The 5,296-nt window shown below is 33.5% G+C and overlaps 1 long non-coding RNA gene across 1 annotated transcript; it reads right to left on the bottom strand.

Annotated features, from left to right (window-relative positions):
• Nucleotides 1-1,071: 1,071 nt before the first annotated feature.
• Nucleotides 1,072-4,295, bottom strand: LOC132050908 (uncharacterized). Its single transcript, XR_009413519.1, has 2 exons — nucleotides 4,246-4,295; nucleotides 1,072-1,367 (listed from the first exon to the last, which is right to left on the bottom strand). It is a non-coding gene; the product is annotated as an uncharacterized LOC132050908 (long non-coding RNA).
• Nucleotides 4,296-5,296: the final 1,001 nt, after the last annotated feature.

Raw genomic sequence — 5,296 nt, forward strand, 5'->3', positions numbered from 1 at the left:
GATATAACTCACATAATTTGATTATACACTATATAAAATTTTATATACCTCGTATGATTTTATTATACGTTGTATAATACATTATATTTTGTATATAGAAGATATTATCTTGTATGTGTGGATGATCACTATAGTTGGATTCTAAAGTCATCAAACCTTCAAACATTTAGTCTAGAGTAAACCTCCGTAACTCGAAGCAATCAAGAAGGAAAAATGGAAATAAAATTGAGAGATGTGTAATTGCTAAAAAAAACCGAAACCGAACCGAACCGAACTTCAAAAAACCGAACCGAACCGAACTAATTCGGTGCGGTGTTCGGTGTCCACTTTCAAAAAACCGAAACCGAAAAACCGAACCGAACTTTGAAAAAACCGAACCGAAAAACCGAACGCCCACCCCTATGAAGGAGAATTGGGTATGGGTTTTCGGATCCTCATACTGAAAATGGAGTATGGAAAATTGAGAGATTTTTTTTTATTATTATTTGAAGAAGAAGAGTAGATGGATGGAGGAAGGGGGGAAATTAAAGATGTGGCACGTGGGCCAAGCGTGTGTGGTGGTTAATAATTGGAGGTTGCCATATTCGCCACATCAAAGAAAAAGGGGCATTTTAATACCGAAAAAAATTGTCCGGGGGTAATAGGACTAACGCAAAGGTTAGGCGTGTAGTTGATTTTAGTCAAACCACTACAAGAAATGTGGCCTTTAGCGAGAGGGAATATGGTCGTTAATAGTCGCAATCCGGTCGCTATTAATCGATAACGACTGGACAAAATCCGGTCGTCGCCGGTCATTAAAAGCTCCGTCGTTAAAAGTTCACGACCGGTCTTTATCCGGTCGACAAAGAAAAAATCCAAATATTGATACTTTTAGCGACCAAATTTTCCCTTCGCTAATGCCTCTTTAGCCATTTGACAAACCCGTCGTTATAGAGTTTTAAAGACCATATTTCCCTTCGTTAATATGAAATTCTAACAAAAATAATTAAATATATTTTTTCATGGAGGATATGTGGTAAGTACCGTATATTTAAATAGCAGCCATTTTTCATATACATACACATCTTAGAACAAGAAAATAACAATCTTCATAAAACAATTCATAGCTTCCACAACCATAATGTATATACATCCAAATTGTTTAACATTCTATTGTCAACTCTTAACAAAAGAGCAATTATTATTGTAGCATGCACAAATGCGAACATCTTTAACTAATCTCTAATGAAGCAGCAAACATGTTCCTTTGCTGCTTCAACCTATTTAACATATTCAGTTTCTTCAACGCGTTCTCTAATACTTTCAGCTGCTTCAACTTGCTTTGCACCTTCTTCCAAGACGAGCTCTTTAGAATTTGGATTCTTGATCTGTTGAAACGAACAAGTTCATGTTAATTTAATAACATACTAATTAGCTATTTATTCCTAATAGCTACTACTTTTCTCTCCACATATTCAAGTCTTAGTTTGTTTTTAGTTTCCAATAAGTAATGAAAGGCTTTGTAACCAACCTTTACACATAACAATTTAATAGCAACTTTTCTAATCGGAGTAGTCATATCGAAGGGAGTAACTTTGAATAGCTCGAGTTCCCTAAGACGTGTTGCTTTTACATGTATAGTCTCGGGGAATGTTTTTTTGCTATTTTGATTATTAAAGCTAAAGATGCAATCCTTACGGCACGCGTACTTATATGATAATAAAAGGCATCTTAGCTCTCAATTAAACCAATACAAAGCTATTCACATATTGTAAATGCATCTACTTGGCACCGCTTGTGCACAATAAAATCAACCACAAAATGGCAACATAACTAGACTTGGGAAATTACCGAAAAGAAGGTCCTAGCACCCTTTTCATTAATTAGCTAGCAGACAATAGTAATACACATCATATGTCGTGGGTAAGCTAGATTCAAATAAAGTTTTCCTCTTATTCTTTTGAAAATCATGAATGATATCCGGCATTTTAATACAACCTTGCCTTTCATATAACCACTAAAATTTTAGTATGCACCTAATTCCGGCTCATAAATACGTATATTTAAACAGATAGCCATTATGCTAAGTTTTGTGGAACTCTAGACATGGTTATTCTGTCCAAACAATGAGGCATATCCTCGTACATGCACACCATCTAGCAAGGAAATATGACAAAATTAATATGTTATTAACCAAAGAATACACACTCAACAATAGGTATAGAGAGAAGTGGTGAAGCACACCATCTACTAAAATTAGAAATACTAAGAAACCTTTTCCCATAATTAAAACTTCATGGCTCAGAGTTTTCTAAATAAAAGAATTCACAACCGCATCATAGATTCTATGGAAGGAACAAGCAAATAACAACAAAGTGAACCGCTGTTCACTATTTTTTACACTGAGACAGATAAAAAGATCGCATACTTTCAAAGAACGGACAAACATACAATTAGATAAAGGAGAAAGATGAAACCTTTCAAAATAGAGTAAGTCAAAATCCAGACTCTAGAGATTCGAGATCACGAACATAGTGACAATGCAGCTCTTAATTGGTAAAACACCTTCCAAAAGAAAATGAATTGTTACGGGAAAATTTAGAGGTTAGCTTCGTAACAAAATCACATAAAGCACATCATTTACCTAGTCCGTCAAAAATAAACAAAAATGTCAAATACTTAAAGAAGTACTTTAATCCAAAGAATTGAGAACTTGGCAATTAGCTAGTATTGAGACACTTTAACATAGCAAATAAATATTTTTATAGCGGAAAAAGTTAATAGCAAAGATTTGGAAGAAAAACGGCTTAGTCATTTAAAAACAATAGATTTTCATGGTGGTTTAAGGACTGACCGCATAGACCTTAATCCCCACAAGTCATTTTACTAACTTTGAAGGTTACAAGTGGAGCATAACAAACAACAATGGAGCTAATTACCAAATAATTGCAATAGGTTTTAAAAATTAGAACAAATAAAACCGTTAATGTCCATAGCCTAAATTCTAATATACTTCTCTATATATTGTTAAATTACGCAATCCAATTCAACAAGGAAGAGCACTAAAGCTTCAAACATGGAAATTATATTCAAGATGTATAGCTATGTCTAGCACCAGCTAAGCTACGAGAACATGAACAAGAGAAATAACGATCTTTGCCAATTGACTTTTTAATCATGATTTTAAAAAGAAAAAAGAAATACACAGAGGTATCATGGGAAGGTTAAATGCCAAAGAACCAAGTAGTACTCCTATTAATCCAATTGTGCTCTTGTAATACCGACCTTTTTTGTTAAAGACATGTCAAGACAAAGCAGGAATCTCTCAGTCTCAAGTCAACCTAATTTCATTTCAAGATGCAAATGACTTTAACAAAAGATGTATATTGTTAAAGATTCTAAACATTTATTCGTAGCTTTAGATTTCACTTCATAAACCCAACTTATACTTACCAGAGACAACAAAAATGAGTTAGTAATTTATTACAAACTTAAACTTTCCAGACAACTAAAGAGTTCTAGCATGACTATACAAACAGGAAATAACATATACACTTATGCTTTTTTTTTTTTTTTTTTTTTTTTTTTATCCCACTTAAAGTGACAACAACCAAAATTAGACGCAATAAATTCCATGACTAAGGCATATCTCTCAAACTAAAATAAGAGGATCCGGGAATAATTTCCTAGAAATGAATAGATATCAACTAAACGGGTTTGGGACCATAATCAGGCAAATCATTTATCAAATTCAAGTTTCTATAGCCGTATTTTATACACCGAACCTTTATAAAGGGATAAACTTTCCTTATATGAAGCGAGCATACTTTCTTTTTTTAGAAACATCAAAAACTTGAACACAACTATTTTTCAAGTTAATTCAAAGGAGGATTTCTAAACATTCATCAACTGAAAACATTCAAGCAACTTAAAATTAAGGGCCTGTTTGGAATAGCTCTTTAAAAAAAAGTTTAAAACCTTTCCAAACCGACTCCAAATCCCATAGAAAAAGGTGTAATACTAATTTAGTAAACATTTTTTTTTGATGACATGGGAACCCGTGTACCGCTACCCTCGTGATAAACCCGCCCTCCGGTGTAATTCACAAACCACATAAGAGTAGATAACCCGCACTAGGCAACGTGCGACGAGCTCGACCTGCAGGCAAATTGTTGTCGAGTGGAATTTGGAACCCGAGATCTCCATTATGAAAGCCTCATGCTCATCGACGTAATTAGTAAACATTAGATTCACAAATCATTATACCCGAATGTTGGATCCATGAAATTAAAGTCAAGCTATCCTTCGGGAAAGCCCTCCTCTCCACGTAATTACACGTGGAATCGACACTCGATAGAAGAACACAAAGTAAAACGGGCAATCGTAAAACAAGAGAGCCAAATAAAGGCGAGAATCTACTAAACACTAAATCGTACACTAAAAAATTTGGAAAGGCTATTCCAAGATCACATACTAAAACTTAATCAGACTTGGTGGCCCCACCGCTTGTTTTATTAAAATGATATTACTCACATCCGCTAGTCCTATCACATGTTTTATATATACAACTTAGTGAATGGTGAATGAACCTCTTGGGATTGTATTCATATATTGATTCCAATCCAATCTCCGTTAAACTAAATACTTTTACCGGAATTAAATTTTCTTTAACAAAACGAAATTAATTTGATATATATAAAACAAACCGGACAAATATTAAGTCAAAGTAACAACAATCGCCTAAAGAAAATTCCAAACATTATTAATTAATAAGGTATAAAAGCTAGTTAAAAGTTTAAAGTTTACATTTATCCTTAATAAGATGATATCTAGTCATACAAAATATCTATGGCTTAAACTCCGATCTAGCCAAACACCTTCACACAAGAAGGAGTACTATTTTATGAATATTGATGTTTGATACCTTTTTACATCTTGCTAATGATAAAGGGACTATCTTTTTAACAAGAATATCACCTTTCTCTATTCCATTTTCCGATATAATTTCATAATTTTGCACACTTGTTATAAAAAAATATTCCAACTTTTGAAACATCCATTTCAATTAAAGGCATATATAATTATAAACACTACATAGACATTGCCGGTGAAGAGTATTTCTTTAGTACTAAGAAAGTATATAGGTGAGACGCCTTGTAAATAAAGCCGCATCAATTAAAAAAAAAAAATCCCAATGCTTTCGATTGATAAATTCCAAACCACACCCGCATATTTCTTCTTTCTCCTCTAACCTTAAGTACCACTATGGGTCCTCAATCCTCGACTTGAAAAATAAGGGTGCACCATCTCAAATCAT

This window comes from Lycium ferocissimum, chromosome 3, assembly GCF_029784015.1.
Source record: "Lycium ferocissimum isolate CSIRO_LF1 chromosome 3, AGI_CSIRO_Lferr_CH_V1, whole genome shotgun sequence".
In the NCBI taxonomy this organism is placed as follows: Eukaryota; Viridiplantae; Streptophyta; class Magnoliopsida; order Solanales; family Solanaceae; genus Lycium; species Lycium ferocissimum.